This window comes from Hypanus sabinus, chromosome 4, assembly GCF_030144855.1.
Source record: "Hypanus sabinus isolate sHypSab1 chromosome 4, sHypSab1.hap1, whole genome shotgun sequence".
NCBI classification, from domain to species: domain Eukaryota; kingdom Metazoa; phylum Chordata; class Chondrichthyes; order Myliobatiformes; family Dasyatidae; genus Hypanus; species Hypanus sabinus.
Genome location: NC_082709.1, coordinates 181,848,803 through 181,872,131, shown reverse-complemented (window position 1 = coordinate 181,872,131; position 23,329 = coordinate 181,848,803). Strand labels below are relative to the sequence as shown.

Genomic DNA, 23,329 nt, shown 5'->3' with positions numbered 1-23,329 from the left:
GAAACATCGTCACATATCACCAGTGCTATCCTGATAGCGATACAACTCTTGTTTTCAGTATTGTTAATATTTTATTTGCATAATTTGTCTTCTTTTGCACGCTGTTTGTCATTCAGTCTGTTTATATAACACATAAAGGGACACTAAGGGGCAGAAAACGCTGGTGGGAGTTGTGTACAGGCCACCTAACAGTAGTAGTGAGGTTGGGAATGGCATTAAACAGGAAATTTGAAATGCGTGCAATAAAGGAACAGTAGTTATAATGGGTGACTTCAATCTACATATAGATTGGGTGAACCAAATTGGTAAGGGTGCTGAGGAAGAGGATTTCTTGGAATGTATGCGGGACGGTTTTCTGAACCATCATGTCGAGGAACCAACTAGAGAGCAGGCCATTCTAGATTGGGTATTGAGCAATGAGGAAGGGTTAGTTAGCAATCTTGTCGTGCGAGGCCCCTTGGCTAAGAGTGACTATAATATGGTGGAATTCTTCATTAAGTTGGAGAGTGACATATTAATTCAGAAACAAAGGTTCTGAACTTAAAGAAGGGTAACTTTGAAGGTATGAGACATGAATTAGCTAAGATAGACTGGCAAATGATACTTAAAAGGATTGATGGTAGATATGCAATGGCAAGCATTTAAAGATTGCATGGATGAACAACAACAATTGTTCATCCCAGTTTGGCAAAAGAATGAACCAGGGAAGGCAGTGCACCCATGGCTGACTAGGGAAATTAGGTATTGTCCAAAGAAGAAACATATAAATTAGCAAAAAAAAAGGCACACCTGAGGTCTGGGAGAAATTCAGAGACCAGCAGAGGAGGACAAAGGGCTTAATTAGGAAAGAGAAAAAAGATTATGAGAGAAAGCTGGCAGGAAATATAAAAACTGACTGTAAAAGCTTTTATAGATACGTGAAAAGAAAAAGATTGGTCAAGACAAATGTAGGTCGTTTACAGTCAGAAACAGGTGAATTGATCATAGGGAACAAAGACATGGCAGGCCAATTGAATAACTACTTTGGTTCTATCTTCACTAAGGAGGACATAAATAATCTTCCGGAAATAGTAAGGGACCAAGGGTCTAGTGAGATGGAGGAACTGAGGGAAATACATGTTAGTAGGGAAGTGGGGTTAGGTAAATTGAAGGGATTAAAGGCAGATAAATCCCCAGGGCCAGATGGTCTGCATCCCAGAGTGCTTAAGGAAGTAGCCCAAGAAATAGTGGATGCATTAGTGATAATTTTTCAAAACTCCTTAGATTCTGGATTAGTTCCTGAGGATTGGAGGGTGGCTAATGTAACCGCACTTTTTAAAAAAGGAGGGAGAGAGAATCTGGGGAATTATAGACCAGTTAGTCTGACATTGGCGGTGGGGAAAATGCTAGAATTGGTTATCAAAGATGTGATAACAGCACATTTGGAAAGAGATGAAATCATCGGACAAAGTCAGCATGGATTTGTGAAAGGAAAATCATGTCTGACGAATCTTATAGAATTTTTTGAAGATGTAACTAGTAGAGTGGATAGGGGAGAGCCAGTGGATGCGGTATATTTAGATTTTCAAAAGGCTTTTGACAAGGTCCCACACAGGAGATTAGTGTGCAAACTTAAAGCACACTGTATTGGGGGTATGGTATTGATGTGGATAGAGAATTGGTTGGCAGACAGGAAGCAAAGAGTGGGAGTAAACGACCCCTTTTCAGAATGGCAGGCAGTGACTAATGGAGTACTGCAAGGCTCAGTGCTGGGACACCAGTTGTTTACAATATATATTAATGATTTAGACAAGGGAATTAAATGCAGCATCTCCAAGTTTGTGGATGGCACGCAGCTGGGTGGCAGTGTTAGCTGTGAGGAGGATGCTAAGAGGATGTAAGGTGACTTGGATAGGTTAGGTGAGTGGGCAAATTCATGGCAGATGCAATTTAATGTGGATAAATGTGAGGTTATCCACTTTGGTTGCAAGAACAGGAAAACAGATTATTGTCTGAACAGTGGCCGTTTAGAAAAAGAGGAGATGCAACGAGACCTGGGTGACATTGTACACCAGTCATTGAAGGTGGGCATGCAGGTTCAGCAGGCGGTGAAAAAGGCAAATGGTATGTTGGCATTCATAGCAAAAGGATTTGAGTATAGGAGCAGGGAGGTTCTACTGCAGTTGTACAAGGCCTTGGTGAGACCGCACCTAGAGTATTGTGTGCAGTTTTGGTTCCCTAATCTGAGGAAAGACATCCTTGCCATAGAGGGAGTACAAAGAAGGTTCACCAGATTGATTCCTGGGATGGCAGGACTTTCATATGAAGAAAGACTGGATCAACTAGGCTTATACTCGCTGGAATTTAGAAGATTGAGGGGGGATCTTATTGAAACATATAAAATTCTAAAGGGATTGGACAGGCTAGATGCAGGAAGATTGTTTCCGATGTTGGGTAAGTCCAGAACAAGGGGTCACAGTTTAAGAATAAAGGGGAAGCCTTTTAGGACAGAGATGAGGAAAAACTTCTTCACACAGAGAGTGGTGAATCTGTGGAATTCTCTGCCACATGAAACAGTTGAGGCCGGTTCATAGGCTATATTTAAGAGGAAGTTAGATATGGCCCTTGTGGCTAAAGGGATCGGGAGTATGGAGAGAAAGCAGGTACAGGGTTCTGAGTTGGATGATCAGCCATGACCATACTGAGTGGCAATGCAGGCTCAAAGGGCCGAATGGCCTACTCCTGCACCTATTTTCTATGTTTCTATTTTTCTATGTTTCTATATACAGCACTATGCAAAAGTCTTAGGCAGATACATATAGCTAACTGTATTTGTCAACATGAAGCAGAGAGGGAGGTTGTAAATCTGGCAGGAGCAAAGGATGTCAGGAATCGGAAGGGTGGAGTGCCACAGTAAGGATGTGGAGCAGGTGACAGAGAACGTGGGCCATGGGTAAAGGGTGGTGACGCATCCAGACCTGAGACACTAGGCTAGTTCAATTGATTCTGAGCAATTGGTTTTTTGATCATTACAGAATGTCTCTCTGATGCTTCTCACTCCCGCTCCTATCCCTTCCTCTTTTCCCAACTATGATTCACCTCTCCCTGCCCCTCCCCCCTTCCCACCGTCAGTCCACAACAGACACCTATATCGGAATCAGGTTTGTCATCACTCACATATGTCATGATTTTTTGTGTGGCTGCGGCACTGTGCAGTACATAAAATTAATGCAGTACTGTGCAAAGGTCTTGGGTTCCATAACTATATCAATGTGCCTAAGACTTTTGCACAGTACAGTATATTCTTGTTCATAAATTTTATTGTATTTCTTGACTTCCCTCTAAATGCCTGCAAGAAAATGAATCTCAAGTTAGTATATGATAACATACAGTATATATATTTTGATAATAAATTTTATTTCAACTTTAGCGTGAATAGAAATAGTTTTACTTTTCTTGCACAGCAACAGAGAAGCCCACAATGTTCAACAGAACAGCAATAGAAAAGCAAGCCCCTTTCCTCCCTCATACCTACATGCACACACATACCTCCAGACCTTGTCAAGCTGCCTCTGGCCGTCAGCTTCCAGTGGACTAACAGACTAGCAGTCACTGGGGCTCTGACTGACCCAGCGGACTCGCAGGTTCACAGTCCTAGGACTTTGGACATCAAGCCTCAATTTCTCAACTCACCGACTTGGACTTCGACTTTGGGCTTCAAACTTCAGCATCCACATGACCAAGGACCTCACGTAGTCTGTACACACCAGCTGTGTGGTGAAAAAGGCACAACAGCACCTCTTTCACCTCAGATGGTTGAGGAAGTTTGGTCTGGGCCCTCAAATCCCAAGAGATGTCTGCAGGAGCGCAATTGAGAGCATCCTGACTGGCTGCGTCACTGCCTGGTATGGTAAATGTACCTCCTTTAATCGCAGAATTCTGCAGAGAGCGGTAGGGACAGCCCAGCGCATCTGTAGTTATGAACTTCACATGATTCAGGACAATTACAAAGACAGATGTGAGAAAAGGGCGTGAAGGATCATTGGGGACCTGAGTCACCCCATCCACAATCTATTTCAGCTGCTACCATCTGGGAAATGGTACCACATCATAAAAGCCAGGACCAACAGGCTCCGAGACAACTTCTTCCACCAGGCCAACAGACTGATTAACTCACACTGATCTGAGTGTATTTCTATGCTACATTGACTGTTCTATTTATTATAAAATGAGTGCACATTTAGAGGGAGAGGTAATATAAAGATTTTTACTCCTCGTGTATGTGAAGGATGTAAGAAATAAAGTCAGTTCAATTCAATTCAATAGGACTTGCTGAAGATGCGACCCCAAACTCCAAGTCTCAAATTCTGACTCACAGACTCGCTGGCATAAGAGGTCAATGGGCCTCGTGCCTTCTACTTGCATGGACCTCCAATCCCAGGGTCGTCCACATCTCTGGGACTTGTTCACTTGGTGTGATTGGGGGGGGGTGTGGTCATCAGCCCTTGTCTTCACTGGTCTTCGTCTACAGCACTTACAACCAAAAGTTCACCACGGAAATTTCTATCCAGCTGTGTGAGCGGAGCGGAGACCTAGACTCCAACCTTATCTCTAACTCACCTCCATTTCTGTCACTTAACCTTAAAGAAGAAGACAGCCCTTAACTCCGAGTAGAATCATCAGGACGCCATCATGATAGCGTTTTTTTTTTTAGCAGGCTTACTTGTTTTTACAAGACCGAGTTGTAGCTCGACGCTTAACCCAGCACGGATGGAAAGCGTGCAAGGGAGCCGGCTGGATTTGAACTTGGGAGCCTTCGCTCTGAAGTCCGGCGCTGATGCCACTACACCAACAGCCGGCATCGCATTAGATTCAAGATGGAGGTGCGACGCAGCTTGCAGCAGCCACTCTGGAGCTGATTATCTGTTATTTGTGAAGTGGGGTGCTGTGCGCAATCATCAGTTGAAAATGGACGTGGGAGCACGGAGCAACATCTGGAAATCTCCAGGAAGACCTCTTTTGTTGCTGTTGCTGTTGTGAGGTCCGGGTCTCTGGTGGGAAGAACAGGCCCCCAGTCCTCGGGGTTGCGTTGGCGGGGGTGTCTTAATACGCTCGGCAGAGGATGGTGCTCGGAGAAGCTGTGCTGGAGGGGATGGTCGGAGTTTCGACGGACTTGGAATCCACTGCGGTCAGGTCGTGTACACTGTGTGCTGCGTCTGTGAGGCTGGGTCCGGTGGCGCCGTGGAAGTCCATAGCAGGGGTATTCCCTTCTGTCGCCGGCGTGGGATGACGAGTCAATCAGGATGCTGAGGACTTGTGGAAACTGTGTGGTGGTTCCTTTCAGTCTTATAGTTTTTTAACATCTTTGGACTATTTTTACTGTGCCCATGGTCTGTTTTTTTTATCAATTATGCTATTGTTTGCACTGTTGTAACTATATGGTTTTGTGCAGGTCTTGTAGCTTTAGTTTTGGTCTTGTTTGTCTGGTGGATTTGGAGCTCCTTTCCGGGGAACACGCTAGACAGTAGCGCGATATTAATATGCAGCAGCCTCTCTGGACTCTGGATTGGGGATTGCCAAACATTATGTGGATTTTCTGGTGTAGTCTGTTTTGTCATATGCTTTTGTGATATCATTCTGGGGGAACGTTGTCTCATTTTTTAACTGCATTGCATTTGTCGTTTTAACTGAATCTGAATAAGCTGACCTCTAACTTCCTGCTCCATCCCAAAACTCATCCCTGCAAACCTAAAAGTCAACTAAACCTGAGCCAGGACCTCAATGGACTTGGTGGGTCTCAGTGGACTGCAGCTTAGTGGCTACTGAGTGTATTTCTGTACGTTTGTGGTCTTCTGCTGTTGTCGCCCACCCACTTCAAGGCTCAATGTGTTGTGCATTCAGAGATGCTCTTCTGCAGACCACTGTTATAATGCGTGGTTATATGTGCTACAGTCCCCCTCCTGTGAGCTTGAATCGGGCCATTCTCCTCTGAGTTCTCTCATTGACAAGTTGTTTTTGCTTTTGGAACTACTGCTCACTTAGATGTTTTTTGCTTTTCTCACCGTTTTTTGTAAACTCTAGAGTCTCTAAAGATCAGATTTCTTCCCCATTCTGATGTCTGGTCTGAAGAACAACTGAACTTCCTGATCACGTCTGCGTGCTTTCCTACATTGAGTTTCTGCCACATGATTGGCTGATGAAACATTGCACAAGGCATTGGTAAGGCCAAATTTAGAATATTGTGTGCAGTTCTGGTCACCAAATTATAGGAAAGATATCAATAAATTAGAGAGAGTGCAGAGACGATTTACTAGGATGCTACCTGGGTTTCAGCACTTAAGTTACAGAGAAAGGTTGAACAAATTAGGTCTCTATTCATTGGAGCGTAGAAGGTTGAGGGGGGATTTGATCGAGGTATTTAAAATTTTGAGAGGGATAGATAGAGTTGACATGAATAGGCTGTTTCCATTGAGAGTAGGGGAGATTCAAACGAGAGAACATGATTTGAGAGTTAGGGGGCAGAAGTTTAAGGGAAACATGAGGGGGTATTTCTTTACTCAAAGAGTGATAGCTGTGTGGAATGAGCTTCCTGTAGAAGTAGTAGAGGCCAGTTCAGTTGTGTCATTTAAGGTAAAATTGGATAGGTATATGGACAGGAAAGGAGTGGAGGGTTATGGGCTGAGTGCGGGTAGGTGGGACTAGGTGAGATTAAGAGTTCGGCACGGACTAGGAGGGCCGAGATGGCCTGTTTCTGTGCTGTGATTGTTATATGGTTATTTGCATTAACAAGCAGGTGTACCAGTACACTTAATAAAATGGCCAATGAGTGTGTACTCAAACATGGTGACGGTTAGGGTTAAGGCTTGATGGCAACTGCATTATCCAACACTAATACAGAGAGCAGAGTCCACAACTTACTAACATTTCTGACACACCCAATGCCATATCCATCAGATCTGCTATTTAAATGTCACGCATCAGTTAATGGCATTCAGTTCAACTTTACTGATGTCCCATTTTATTATTTTCAAGCATCATTTACATCTTTGGCACTGCTGGATTATTATGTAGAATCGTTATTTTTTCTAAAGTTGTTCTTTTAATTTAACTTTCTTATGATGTTTACAATGTTTACATCATTATCTATATGTGTGTATTTTTTAGAATAGTGATACAGTTGATTCTGTACTTTTCTGGAAGCTTCTCGGTTTTTCTGCAGCAGATGTAAAATCACCAGAAAATAGCTATTTAATAGGTTAGTTGTTATCACTGAAATATTGTTATCTCCAGTCTGAATATGAGACAACCACGACTCATTTTTTCTTGTCTTTCTTTATTCATTCTTGGTCTTAGTGACATTTAATAAAATAACTCTAATCACCAAATTCTGTACCTCATTCTTAATTTTGGAAGAAGCTGTAGATGAGGGGTTCCCAACCTTTTTTTATGCCATGACCCCTACCATTAATTGAGAGGTTGGTGGATCCTAGGTTGGGAACCCCTGCTCCAGATTAGTATCACCAGATGCAACAGCACCATCCATGAGTTAGTTGGCAGCTCCATTGTCTGTGAGGATATTGTGATCAAGATCCACTGAAGAGTAGTCAAATGTTTCGGCTTCCAGCATGATGCTAGGGTGGGGTGCTGCTTTGTTAAAGCAAATGAGATGTTAAAATAAAACTACCAGGCATAGGTTCAAGGTTAGAAGAGATCTGTGGGACAACTTTTTCCACATGGGGAGTGGTGCATATTTGAAAAAGATGCCAGAGGAAATGATGGAAGCAAAAACAAATAGAACATTTAAAGGCCAATTGGATGGGTTCATGAATAGGAAAGGTTCAGAGGGGAATGGGCCAAACATGCAGCATGGGGTCAGCTCAGCTAGAGAACTTGTCAGCATGGATGAGTTGGGCTGAAGGGCCTGTTTCCATACTGGTCCAAACTACACTCTCAGGTGAACATAAAAATCATAAGACTACCTCAAAGAGCAGGTGTATTTTCCTCAAAGCCCTTCCACAGTGAGTGCCCTAAATCATTCTACTTTCAACACAATGATAGGACAGTGATGCTGGTAAAAGTTTGGTCTACTTGTGTCCCTTAATTGGCTCGAGCCACTTGTATTATTCTCAGTACAGAATCCCAATGTGATACAAAGCCCCAGCTACACAAGGGAGGACGGTAAGTTGCTTCTCTGAATCTGATGGGCTCTTTATGACAATTCTATAGTCTAATGCTCACCATTACAAGTTATTTCCTGTCAGATTTATTTAACTTTTTAAAAACTCCCAGCTGTCACAGTAGGAAGTGTACTTGTGTCCTCAGCTGAACATACCAAGCCATTGAATACTTATCCAGCAATGCAGCTGCTGTGATATTGAACCCAGTACCTTCTCTGGCAGAGTGATGTCCATCCAAAACAAACTTCCTCACTTAATCTAACTACTGCTCATGTATGGCTTTTGAAAATCAAAACCTCTGACATTATAATTGTGCCCTATTTTGTTTGGCATTGTAGGGGCACTTTTATGAATCCGGGCAGCAATGAAGAGGAGCTGCCTGTTGGTAGAGAGCATCAGACACTTGGCCTGAAATTGATGTTCCTTTCCCAGCCATTACCTCAGCTGGCCTCATCTCCCTCCGGAACCCTGTATAATTCCTCAATTTGGATGTTTTGCTAGTGAGTCTCCCTGTTCACTTGCCAACCCTTGTTTTTCTCTTATCCTTCCTCTGTCTTTCCTTTTTTATTGAATTCTAAATGGTCAGTCAAAGTCAAAGTTGGCTTTATTGCCATCTGCACAAGAATGTGTATGCACAGGTGCAACAAAAAACTTACCTGCAGCAGTGTTACAGGCACAGGGCTTCACATAAGCAGCATTCACAAGAAAAGAAAAAATGAAACAGAAATTATACACAATTATTACAATTATAATGATAAAGTCAAAGTAAATTTATTTTTAAAGAATCAGAATCAGGTTTAACATCACCGGCATACGTCACAAAAATTAATTGTCTTTGTGGCAGCATTAAAATACAATACACAATAATAGAAAAGCACAGATTACAGGAAGTACAGAACACATACTTCTACAAATGGTAATAAACCCATCTTTGACTTTGACTGGCCATTTAGAATTCAATGAAGAAAGAAAGACAGAGAGAGAATAATATAATAATTAAATAAGTAGTACAAAATAAAACAATAGTGAGGTAGTGTTCATGGGTTCAATGTCCATTCAGAAATCTGTTGGCAGAAGGGAAGAAACTGTTCCTGAATTGTTGAGTGAGTGCTTTAAGGCTTTTGTACCTCCTTGCTGATGGTAACAATGAGAAACGGGCATGACATGGGTGATGGGGTCCTTAATGATGGATGCTGCCTTTTTGAGGCATCGGTCCTTGAAGATGTCCTGGATACTACAGAGCCTCGTCCTGTGATGGATCAGATTAAGTTTACGATTCTGTGCAGCTTATTTTGATCCTGTGTAGTACCCAACTCCTCACCCCTACCAGATGGTGAAGCAACTAGTTAGAATGCTCTCCGTGGTAACATACCAAATCTCCCCAAAGTCCTAATGAAGTACAGCAACTGTGGAGCACTTGTTGTAACTGCATTGATATGCGAGTCCGGGATAGATCACCATATAAAACCACATTTACAGTAAATACAAAGAAACACAACTGAATCGATGAATAACTAAACACAAAGACTGAATAACAACCAAACTGAAAAGGACAACAAACTATGTAAATGCAAGCAAAAATAATAATAATCACAATAAAGAGGAAATTGAAAGACTCTGGAACATGACCAGGGTATACACGTTGCTCCAATCACAACACAATAACATTAAACAATAAGCCCTTTCTTAGCAATATTTATGTACATTTTAAGAAAGCCATTATACTAAACACCACTACAATAGTCAAGAAAGTTCCTAGCAATTGAGAAATAAGTGTGCTTGGCCACGTCCTTACCTCAGGTTTTACCAGCTGGAGCTGAAAAAAATAATCAGAATCAGATTTATTATCACCGGCATGTGACGTGAAATTTGTTAACTTAGCAGCAGCAGTTTAATGCAATACATAATCCAGCAGAGAAAGAAAAATAAAATAATAAAAAATAAAATAAAACAATAATAAATAAACAAGTAAATCAATTACATATATTGAATAGATTTTTTTAATATATGCAAAAACAGAAATATTGTATATTAAAAAAGTGAGGTAGTGTCAAAAGTTTCAACGTCCATTTAGAAATCAGATGGCAGAGGGGAAGAAGCTGTTCCTGAATCGCTGAGAGTGTGCCTTCAGGCTTCTACCTGATGGTAACAGTGAGAAAAGGGCATGCCCTGGGTGCTGGAGGTCCTTAATAATGGACGCTACCTTTCTGAGACACCACTCCCTAAAAATGGCCTGGGTACTTTGTAGGCTAGTGCCCAAGATGGAGCTGACTAGATTTACAACCTTCTGCAGCTCCATTTGGTCCTGTGCAGTAGCCCCTCCATACCAGACAGTGATGCAGCCTGTCAGAATGCTCTCCATAGTACAACTATAGAAGCTCTTGAGTGTATTTGTTGACATGCCAAATCTCTTCAAACTCCTAATAATATAGCCACTGTTATGCCTTCTTTATGACTACATCAATATGTTGGGACCAGGTTAGATCCTCAGAGATCTTGATACTGAGGAACTTGAAGCTGCTCGCTCTCTCCACTTCTGATCCATCTATGAGGATTGGTATGTGTTCCTTGGTCTTACCCTTCTTCAAGACCACAATCAGCTCTTTCGTTTTACTGACATTGAGTGCCGGGTTGTTGCTGCGGCACCATTCCACTATTTAAATAATAAATAAACAATAAATATTGAGGACAGGTGATGAAGAGACCTTGAAAGTGAGTCCATAGGTTGTGGAAACTTTTCAATGATGGGGCAAGTGAAATTGAGTGATTTCCCTCTGGTTAATGATGGTTGAGTGGTAATAAATGATCCTTAAACTTTTAGTGTGGGTCCTGAAGTTCCTGAACTTCCCTCCTGGTGACAACAATGAGAAGAGTGCATGTTCTGCATGGTTCAATCCATAATAATAAAAGCTGCTTTCCTGTGAAAATGCTCCATGTCATGTATCCACTACTTTTTGCAGCATTTTCAATTCAAAGGCATTGGTGTTTCTGTACCAGGCCATGATACAACCAGTCAATATACTCCCCACAGCACATTCAGAGAAGCTTCTCAATGTTGATATGTCAATTCTTGATCAAGCCCTGAATGGGAGTTATAAACAGGCCTCTGAACAGTAGCCAGGATATGGGCTACAAATTACATTGGGAGATAGAAAATGCATATCAAAAGTGTTCTGTAGCTGTTTGTGTTAGGACAGCTTTTTTTTATGTTGTATGTCACTGATATGAATGATGGAATTGATGGCTCTGTGGCCAAAGTTTGCACACGATACAAAGAAAAATGGAGGGGCAGATACTATTGAGGAAGCAGACAGGCTGCAGAGGACTTATCGGAACAACGAGCAAAGAGGCAGATTGAATATAGTTTCTGGAATCGTATGGTCATGCACTATGGTAGAAGGAATAAAAACAAAGACTATTTTCTAAATGTGATGAAAGTTTAAAAGTTCGAGTTACAAAGAAGATACAAGATGGCGGCGCGACGCAGCGCGCAGCGGCCACTCCAGGAATGAATATCTGTTATCTGTAAGTAGGGGCCATGCACAATCCTGATTTGATGGAGATGGACATGTGAAGCACGGAGGAACATCTGGTGAAACTTTTGAAATGCCTGTTTCGCTGCCGCTGCTGCTGTGCGATTGGAGAAATCTCCGGGAGGATAGCCCCGAATCCTCGGCTTTGCCTGTTGCTTGGCGGCAGGTGCCGGGGTCAAAGTGCTCGGCAGAAATGGTGCTTGATGTCGGAGGGTTGGTCGGAGGCTCGAAGATTTCGGACGGACTCGGAGTTGGCTGTGGTCGGAGCTCCCAAAGTGCTGTATCGGCAAGCTGCGGCGCTGGAGGTTCATGGCAGGAAGAGTTTTTCTTCCTTCTATCGTCTGCGTGAGATGATGGGCTGTCGGGACTTTGAGACCTTTCTCAAAAAACCGTGCCACGGACTGCTCTTTATCAGATTACGGTATTGCTTTGCACTGTTGAAACTATGTGTTCCAATTATGTGGTCTTTGTCAGTTAGTCTTTTATCAATTATGGTATTGTCTGCACTGTTGAAACTATATGTTAACCATAACTATATGTAACTATGTGGTTTTGTGTATGTCTTGTAGCTTTAGTATTATCTGATGGGTTTGTAGTTCCTTTCCAGGGAACGTGCTAAGACGGTAGCGCGATATCGATATGCAGCAGCCTCTCTGGACTCTGGATTGGGGATTACCAAATGTTAGGTGGTTTTTCTTGTGTTGGCTGTTTTGTGCTTTTTCATGATATCATTCCGGAGAACATTGTCTCATTTTTTAACTGCATTGTATTTGTGGTTTATAAATGACAATAAACTAAATCTGAATCTGACATGGAAATCCTCGTGCAGAATTTTCTAAAGATTAATTTGCAGGTTGAGTCACTGGTGAGGAAGGCAAAAGTATTCATTGTAAGCATTCATTTCAAGAGGACTAGGATATAAAAAACAACAATGTAGAGCTGAAGCTTTATAAGGCACTGGTGAGGCTTCCAGCAGTTTTGAGCAACTTATCTAAGAAAGGATATGCAGACATTGGAGAGGATTCAAAGAAGTTGACAGAAATGATTCTGGGAAAGAAAGGCTTATCAAATCAGGAGCATTTGATGGCTCTGGGCCCGTAGTTGCTGTAAGTTAGAATGGGGGGGAGGGGTAGGGTGTGGATCACTTTGAAACCTATCAAGTATAATTTGGATTTGCTGCAGCGGATGTGAAAAGCTGTTTCCTATAGTGAGTGAGTATAGGACCGGACAGCACAGCCTCAGAATAGAAGGAAATCCATTTAGAATTTCTTTAGCCAGAGGGTGGTAAATCTGTGCAATTCATTTCTACAGGTGGCTGTATTTACATCAGTGAATGACACATTACAGTGAGAAGGCAGGAGAATGGGGTTAAGAGGAAAATGGATCAGCTAAAAAGAAATGACAGAGCAGACTCAGTGGCTGACTGGCCTAAATCTGCTCCTATGCCTCATAAACTACTTTCAGCAAATTCTGTTGTAATCTTTGTAATGACACTTCTTGGTGGACCCAATATAAATTCTCTCAAAGGATAACACTGAGGAATTTCGAGCTGCTGATCCTCTCCACCTCTGATTCCGCGATGAGGACTAGCTCATAGACCTCTGCTTTGTTCCTCCTGAAGTCAATAATCAGCTCCTTGGTCTTAATGACATTGTGTAAGAAGTTGTTGTTGTGGTACCACTGAGCCAGATTTTCAAATTTACACCTATATGTTGTTTTGGCACCATCAAACTTAGAAATATAGAAACATAGAAAAAACTACAGCACAATACAGGCCCTTCAGCCCACACAGTTGTGCTGAACATGTCCCTACCTTAGAAATTACTAGGTTTACCCATAGCCCTCTATTTTTCTAAGCTCCATGTACCTATCCAAAAGTCTCTTAGAAGACCCTATTGTATCCACCACCACCACCGTTGCTGGCAGCCCATTCCACACACTCACCACTCTCTGAGTAAAAAAACTTACCCCATCACAACTCCTCGGTACTTACTCCCCAGCACCTTAAACCTGCATCCTCTTGTAGCAACCATTTCAGCCTTTGGAAAAAGCCTCTGATTATCCACATGATCAATGCCTCTCATTATATTATACACCTCTATCAAGTCACCTTTCATCCTCTGTCAAACCAAGGAGTAGAGGCTGAGTTCCCTGAAGCTGTTTTCATAAGGCATGTTCCCCAATCCAGGCAACGTCCTTGTAAATCTCCTCTGCACCCTTTCTATGGCTTCCACATCCTTCCTGTAGTGAGGCGACCAGAACTGAGCACAGTACTCCAAGTGGGGTTGGACCAGGGTACTATATAGCTGCAACATTACTTCTCAGCTCCTAAATTCAGTTCCACGATTAATGAAGGCCAATTTAGTAGATTATAAGGCAAATAGGAAGGAATTTAAGAAGGAAATTAGGAGAGCCAGATGAGGCTCTGAGAAGGCCTTGGCAGGCAGGATTAAGGCAAACCCCAAGCCATTCTACAAGTATGTGATAAGCAGATGTGAAAGAATAGGAACTATCAAGTGTAACAGTGGACGTCATGGAGCAATTGTCTATGGAGCCTCTGTGGGTGGAGGTTAGGAACAGGAAGCGGTTAATAATTTTACTGGTTGTTTATCATAGGCCGCACAACAGTAACAGGGATATCGAGGAGCAGGTAGGGAAACAGATCCTGGAAAGGTATAATAATAACAGAGCTGTCGTGATGGGACAATTCAGTTGCCTAAATATCGATTGACATCCCCCTAGAGTGAGGGGTTTAAATGGAGTGGAGTTTTTTAGGTATGTTCAGGAAGGTTTCTTGACACAATATGTAGATAACCCTACAAGAGCAGAGGTTGTACTTGATCTGATTTTGCAAAATGAACTTGGTCAGGTGTCAGATCTCTCAGTGGGAGAGCATTTTAGAGATAGTGATCATAATTCTATCTCCTTTACAATAGCATTGGAGAGAGATAGGAACAGACAAGTTAGAAAAGCATTTAATTGAAGTAAGGAGAATTATGAGGCTATCAGACAGGAAATTAGAAGCTTAAATTGGAAACAGATGTTCTCAGGGAAAAGTACAGAAGAAATGTGACAAATGTTCAGGGGATATTTGTGTGTAGTTCTGTATGGTACGTTCCAATGAGACAGGGAAGTCATGGTAGGGTATAGGAACCGTGGTATACAAAGGCTGTAATAAATCTAGTCAAGAAGAAAAGAAAAGCTTACAAAAGGTCTATCCTTCCCACTGCCTCCGTAAAGCAGCCAGCATAACAAGTCAAAAATATATAACAATAATAACAGTATAACAATAAGCCAGCAGCCAGACACCTCCCAATGTAAACAATCTCTCCTCTCCCCCTTTCCAGTGAGCAGAAGATACAAAAGCTCACCAGGTTCAAGGACAGTTCCTATCCATCTACGGTAAGATGACTAAATGGACATCTTACATGAGAAAGATGGACTCTGGATATCTCTAACAACACCTTCTGAACTTCGCACCTTATGATCTACCTGCTCTGCACTTTCTCTGTAACTGTAAACTTGTGTTCTGAGTTCTGTTAACTGCTTTCGCCCAGGTACTACCTCAGTGTCCATGTGTCTGAAATGATCTGTATGGATGGCAAAAACATGTTTTTCACTTCAGTACATGTGACAGTAATAAACCTATTGCCAATTACCAACTTCAATTATCTTTCTATTTCCTGAGCCAGTGATTAAACAGCTCCACTCCCAGAAGCGACCCTTGTGCAGTCTGTTGTCTTAGCAGTTAGTCAAAGAGAATGACAGGATTGAGTTTTGATATTTGCTTGCATTTATTTTATTAAGCTGTGAACGAGAGCTGGTCCCTGCATAACTGGCGTTGCAGTGGTCTCAGCCATACAGAGCCAACTACTAGCAGGGACATACACAGGGTTGGGAAGAGATGGCAGAAGTATTTTCATTTCAATCAGCAGCCCTCGACAAAATGCTGAATTGACTTTCCCTCGCAGTTGTCCACCCAGCTGACCCTGTAAAACAAGAGTGAAAGGAACAATCAGAGACTGAAGGGACTGTAAGTTTTTGACTCTGTTGTCGAACACTTCATCTGGCCAATACAGAAATTTGGAGAGGGAAGAGCAAAGAACTAGATACTGTGGTGTGTGAGTATGTACTGACAACACAGGTAGAACAAGGAGAGAGTTTCAGTTGAAGATATTTGAGCGGCTTGAGATCACTGAGTTGCTATCTGAACCGCATGTATGTTAAAGTGTTCTATACATGGCTGAACAATCAATGTGAGAGAACTGGGTTTGAATTTGTGGGTACTAGCACCAGTATTGGGGAAGGAAGGAGCAGTTCCAATGGAACAGTCTCCACCAGAACCATCGTGGGGTCAGGGCCCTGGGGAATCGCGTAACAAGTGCTGTGGATAGGCTTCAAATGAAATGGTAGCGGTGATGTGGGTTCAACAGACTGGGAAAGTAAAGATAACATAAGAGGAAAAGAGACCGCAGGAGAGATTAGAGGTGCCTCCTGCATAAAAAGTAAGATCTAGTTCAGAAAGTTATAAGATATAAACTTCAGGCAACATGGAGACAAATTTGAGTAGAGCGATGGTGAATACAGTACTAACTCAAAAGAGTCTGGATTGTAGCCAAGGATGATGAGTTTATTTAGTCTTTTTGCATCACCAGCACTGAACTGCTCCCCCAACGTAAGGCAGCAAAAAGACTGCACTTGACACAACAGACTGGTAAAAGATCTCCAACATCCAGCGGCACACATTGAAGGATCTCAGCTTCCTTGGGAAATAGAGTCTGTTGATCCGCTTCTTGTATACAGCCATAGCGTTGCTGAAGGAGGTGAAAAAGAACCCAAGGGCAACAGCCAAAGACCTCCGGAAATCTCTAGAACTTGTTCATGTGTCCACTAGAAGAAAAACACTGAACAAGTCACAACTCAGCCTCTTCCATCTCCAAAAAGAAAAACCCTAGCTCTTCAATCTATCTTCATAAGACATGCTCTCTAATCCTGGCAGTATCCTGGTACATCTCCTTTGCACCCTCTCTAAAGCTTCCACATCCTTCTTAAAATGAACAATATAACCATTCCTAATACACAACCTATAGATTCACTTTGAAATATTCTACAACTGAGTATTATTTATTTTTTATTTGCAAGATTTGTCTTCTTTTCCACAATGATTGATTGTCAGTCTTTGTTATTTATAGTTTTTCACAAATTCAGTTGTATTTCTTTATTTTCCTGTAAATGCCTGCAAGCAAATGAATCTCAAAATAGGATATCATAACATATTTGTACTTTGATGATAAATTTACATTGAATTTTGAGCTTTGAAGTTTGCACAGTACTGTGCAACAGTCTTACAGCCATAAATATCATTGGGATGCCTAAGAATTTTGCCCAGTACTGTATTTGTCAACATGGAGTGGAGAGTGAGTTTGTAAATCTGGCAGGAGCAAAGAATGTTAGGAATGGTGAGGGTTGATCGCCAGAAGAAGAGTATGGAATGGGTGGCAGAGAAGGAGTGCCAGGGCCAGGGGGCTGGTGCATGTGCAGACATACAAGGAAAGGTAATTTGCTTCCAAACAATTGATTTATTGATCGTTGTCTTTCTGGTGCTTCGCACTCCCTCCGACCTCTCCTTTCCCCTTTTCTCATCCATGATTCCCCTCTCCCTGCTCCCTTCCCACTTTCAGCCCACAATGCAGTCCCATATCAGAATCAGGTTCCTCATCACTCGCATACATCATGAAATTAGTTTTTTTATGGCAGCAGTACAGTGAAATACATCAAATTACTACAGCACTGTGCAATAGCACTGGAGAAGAGACCAGTTCTGCAGTAAATTCCTCAGCAAAACAGAATGTCACTTTGGAGATGGTTTTGGCCAGTGCCTATCCTTGACAGCTCAAGAGTGAAGCCCACCATGTCTCTTTCTCAACTCCAGCCAGACAATCTCAAAGCAATGCCAAATGTACTTCCTAAAAACTCTGCTTCTACTCTGCCCCTCCCCACAGTGACACCCACACCCTCCTAAATCAACTAGTTCCAACAGTTGTTTTGAGAGGTATCGAAGCTCCTTGGAATAGAGACAACAGGCTGATCTGGGATGATTTCTGAAAGTTCAGCAGCAGGAAGGTCTGTTCCCAATTTTGCTTTGTGCAACCTTTGCCATCTGTTTTCACTAAACTTAAAGTGCACACCAGAATATTGGTTGCCCTCACCGGGGACATACATTTGATGCATTGCTCAGCTTTAATCCAAGAGCAAATAATTCAGTTAAAGATTTATTTTACACAGTGGTACCAATTAAAGGTCAAAGTGAAACAGGGGCAGCCTAAGTTTGAGCTCAAAAAGTAGTAGATTCAACCCACTCCAGCACAGGTAAAGCCCCCGCACCTTTGAGTACATCTACATGGAGGGATATCACAGGAAAGGAGCATCCATCTTTAAGGACTGCACTCTCCAGGCCATACTGGCTTCCTGCTGCTCACTTCAGAAAGCAGGTCCAACAACCTCAAACCCCATATCACCAGGATCTGCAACAGTTATTACCCCACAAGCATCAGATGGAATAATTTCAATCAGCTTCACTCACCTCAACAGCTATGGACTCAATTTTAAGATCTCTTCATCTCATGTTCTCAATATTTATTGTTTTTGTTTTCTTTTGTTGTGTTTTCTGTGGGTGCCTGAATGAAAATGAATCTGAGGATTGTACATATATGCTAACATACTGCCTGTACTTTGATAATAAATTTACTTTGAAGTTTTTTGAACTTTGAGGAGTAAAATTATCAAGATTCCATTCACCATAGAAAGCTTTCTATCTGGATGCAAAATGGATTGGTATGGCAACTGCTCTACATAAACTGTAGAGAATCAAATCATAAGATCATTATACATAGGAACAGAATTTGCCAATTGGGTGATAGAGTTTGCTCTGCAATTTCTTCACGGATGATTTATTATCCTTCTCAATTCCATTCTTCTGCCTTCTCCCTATAACCTTTTTTTTAATAAACTTTTTTATTGAGTTTTCAAATAATTACAGAAATAAAAGAAAATATATGAAAAAAATATATATACCCTACCCCCCTCCCCTTAACCCCTCCCCCCTAACATCCCTATATAAAAAAAAGAAAGAAAAAGAAAGAAAGAGTGCCTGGATATAAGATCCCCACATGCTCCATGGAGTTCGTAATAACTTTAGTATATATATTTATTTCTTTCCCCAAATAACCAATTATTTAATCTTTGGAGCACCTATATATCTCCCTATAACCTTTGACACAATTACTAATTAAGCCTTCTCTGGTAATGTTACATTGATGACTACATCAGTGATACTTCATGCTGAGCTCATCAATTTCATCAACTTTGCCTTTAGCTTCCATCCTGCCCTTAAGTTCAGTTGGTCCAGTTTGGACACCTCCCTCCCCCTCTTGATTTCTCTGTCTCCATCTCTGGAGATGAACTGTTGACCGACATCTTTTATAATCCTACCAGATCCCACATTTATCTTGACTATACCACTTCCGACCCTGTCTCCTGTAAAAATGCTATTCTTTTTTCTCAGTACTTTTGTCTCCACTGCATCTGTTCCATGATGAGGCTTTCCGGGATATCAGAGACATCCTCCTTCTTCATAGAACAATGTTTCTCTTCCACCATTAATGCGCCCTCACTTACATCTCATTCATTTCCCAAACATCTGTCTCACTCTGTCTTCCCACTGGGATGGAGTGCCTCTTGTTCTCGACCACCACTCCATGAACCTCCGTATCAAACACATCATTCTCCACAACTTACACCATCTTCAGTGGGATCCTATCAGCCTGCCCTTTCTCTGCTTTCTGCAAAGATCACTCCCTCCATAATTCCCTTGTTCATTCAACCCTTCCAACTAATCTTCCTCCTGGCATGTATCTCTACAAGCATGGTAATTGCTTGTAGAGATTATATGCCCATTTATATGCCCATTCACCTCTTCCCTCACCACCATTCAGAGCCCCATGCAGCCCATCCAGGTGAGGCAACACTTCACCTGCAAATCTGTTGGTGTCACCTATTGTATCCAGTGTTCCTGTTTTGTCCCCCTCTACAATGGTAAGACCCGGCATAAATTGTGGGAACGGTTTATCAAGCACCTCCATTCCTATCCCCATTCTCATTTTCACATGTTGGTCTATGGCCTCCTCTTCTGCCATGATGAGGCCACTCTCAGGGTGGAGGAGCAATACCTCATAACCTGTGGAAAAAGTAAGTAGCTGAAGAAGAAGGAATCTAATAGGAGAGGACAGTGGACCATGGGAGAAAGAGAAGGAGGAGGGGCACCAGAGAGAGATGATGGGCCCATGAAGAGAATGGAAGAAATGAGAGAGTGACCAGAATATGGAATGGAAAAAGAGAGATGGAGTGGGGGGGTGGGGGAAGAAATTATTGGAATTTGGAGGAATAAATTTTTGTCCCATCAGGTTGGAGACCACCCAAATGGAATATAAGGTATTGCTTCTTCAACCTGAGAGTGCCTATCATGGGCACAGAGGAATCAATGGATCCACATCTCTGAATGGGAGTGAGGCGTAGATTTGAAATTGATGGCTTCAGGGAAGTTCTGTCTTTTGTGGCGGACAGTGCAAAGTTGCTCGACGAAGCAGTTCCTCAGTGTAAGCAACACACACAAAATGCTGAAGGAGCCCAGCAGGCCAGGCAGCATCAACGGAAAAGAGTGCAGTGGGTGTTTCGAGCCATCCCTGAGATCCTTCACCTCAGGTCTTATTGATGTAAGGGAGACTAGGAATCAGAATCAGGTTTATTATGACTGTGAAATTTTTTTATTTTGTAGCAGCGGTGCAAATGCAAAGACATGAAATTATAATAAATTACAAGAATATATATAGTGGACACATTGGAAGCAGTACATCTTGGTCCAATTAAGCATCTGCTCCAATTAGCTGAAGTTTCATGGAAATAGTTAATAACACGTATTAAAAATCAAGGCAGTACTATAAAACTATATTTTCTAATAGTTATCAATGGAAGAATTGATTTAAGTGCACACAGCCGCATTCTTTTGATTGAGTGTAAATGAACATCAGTACTGATACCTGGTGCAGATAATGGGCCGCCTTCATACAATGCTTTTGATGATATCATCCCCAAATCTTTATTTTCATTGTAATGTTCAAGGTGGTTATTGATATCTTCAAATTCTTCATAGTTCCTAATTTGTTGAAGTATTGAAATTGTTTCATTTTCACTCCCAGCTGTTTCCGGGAACTCCAAGCCTACGTGCTTGAAATGGAAGTGTGAAAAACTGTTCAGCAATGTCTTCCTGTTTCTTTCTCATCAGTGACAAAAATCATTGCTTTTTATACAGAAACATGTGTATTTGAAGTTACTTAAAAGCTGGTCATTCTGAGAAGATGTGTCTAACAGCCATCCAAAAGCATGCAACTGACACTAGTTATAAATTGTTTAACAACAGTCTCCTATCCCAATTAATTGGCAGTATCCCAAATAAACAAAGGGAATCATGTCTATTTTCTCGATCAGTTTTTGTCCTTTGAGAGTTCTCCCTGATTAACCAATGGTCAAATAATTACAATCTACTGTAGATAATGATGTGGTATTCACGAGTTCATGGACAATTAGGAAATATGATGTCAGTGCAAAAGCTGTTTCACAATTGATGGTTGACAGAAGAATGTGACTAATTGAAGAATAATGTATATGGGTGATTGCTGGCCAGTGTGGAAACGATGGGCCGAAGGGCCTGTTTTCATGCTGCATCTCTCTATGACTCTAATTTGCAATAAAAAAAGATTTCAGCTTTGCCATATCACACATTATGTTAATGTTTTAAGGTGCAACACAGTAACGTGTAACTAGTGTATCACTGAACAGCGTCAATGACCAGGGTTCAATTGCCACTGTTGTCTATAAGAAGTTCGTACATTCTCCCCATGACCACATGAGTTCCGCTGGGTGCACTGGTTTCCTCCCATCTTGCAAAAGGATTTCAGGTTTGGATTAGTAAATTGTGGGCATACTATATTGGCTTCAGAAACATAGCGAAACTTGCACATTTTCAAATTGTATTGGTTACTGGTGCATTCCACTGTATGTTTTGATATACATGTGACAAATAAAGCTAAAATTTAAAATGGCTAACCTTTATGTTGTTGAGCCATGAAGCGATACAGCACAAAAACAAGTCCTTTGGAGCTATTGAGCACATCTACTTGGAGCTCTGTTGTAGGGAAGTAGCATTCAACATCAGGGACCCCCACCACCAGATCTTGCTCTCTTTTTGTTGAAGAGAATACAGGAACTTCAGGGCTCACACTGCCTGGTTCAAGAACAGTTCAACCATCAGACTCCTGAACCAGAGTGGATAACTTCACTCACTACAACCCTGAACTGATTCCACTTCCAAAGACTTTATAACTCATGTTCTCAGTATTGTTTATTAACTTGTTTTATTATTTGCACAATTTGTTATCTTTTGTTCATTCTTTGTTATGTACGGATTGTCATAAATTCTATCATATTTCTTTATTTTCCTGTAAATACCTGCAAGAAAATGAATCTCAGGATTGCATGTGGAATGAGATTGCTAACAACACCACTATTGTTGGCTGACTCAATGCTGCTGACAAATCAGCATATTGGACAAAGATTGAAAATCTGGCAATAACCTCTCACTCAATGTCATCAAGACCAAGGAACGGATTATTAACTTCAGGAGAAGGAAACCAAAGGCACATGAGCCAATCTTCATCAGGGGATCAGAAGTGGAGAGGGTCATCAACTTCAAATTCCTCAGTGTTATCATTTTAAAGTTCTGTCCCGGGTCCAACAGTTAAGTGCAATTACAAAGAAAGCACAGCAGCACTACTTCTTCATTAGAAGTTTGTGATGATTCAGTATGACATGTTAAACCTTGACAAACTTCTATAGATGTGTGGTGGCAAGTATACTGACTGGTTGCATCACAGTCTGATATGGAAACACCAATGCCCTTGAATGGAAAATATTACAAAAAGTAGTGGATACATCATGGGTAAAGCCTTCCCACTATTGAGCACATCTACTTGGAGCTCTGTTGTAGGAAAGTAGCATCCAACATCAGGGACCCCCACCACCAGGTCATGTTCTCTTTTTGCTGAAGAGAATACAGGAGCTTCAGGACTCACACCACCAGGTTCAGGAACAGTTATTACCCCTCAACCATCAGGTTCTTGAACCAGTGGGATAACTTCACTCAACTTCACTTGCTCAATCATTGAAACATTCCCACAACCTGTGGACTCACTTTCAAGGACTCTTCATCTCATGCTCTCGACATTTATTGTTTAATTATTTATTTTTTTCTTTTGAACTTACAGTTTGTTGTCTTTGGTGTGGCTGCAAGAAAACTAATCTCAGGCTGCATATGGTGTCATACATGCACATTGATAATTTTACTTTGAACTTTGAACATAATTGATATCAAATTTACTTTGAACTTCGATGAAGGGAAAAAATTGTGGGTCTAGCATTACCTAAAAGTGAAGTAAATTAACAATTCAAACATTTTTAACAGAGCTAAACTGGTAGGAGAGAATCCTAAAGGCAGTTTCTCATCTGCACCTCCGGGATTGAAGAAAG

The 23,329-nt window shown here is 41.6% G+C and overlaps 1 long non-coding RNA gene across 1 annotated transcript in view; it reads right to left on the bottom strand.

The window, feature by feature from the left end:
• Positions 1 to 15,512: 15,512 nt before the first annotated feature.
• LOC132392409 (uncharacterized) overlaps positions 15,513 to 23,329 on the bottom strand; it is an 87,117-nt gene continuing 79,300 nt past the window's right edge. The window contains exon 3 of the long non-coding RNA XR_009511528.1: positions 15,513 to 15,678. This is a non-coding gene — a long non-coding RNA (uncharacterized LOC132392409). The remainder of the gene's footprint in view (positions 15,679 to 23,329) is intronic.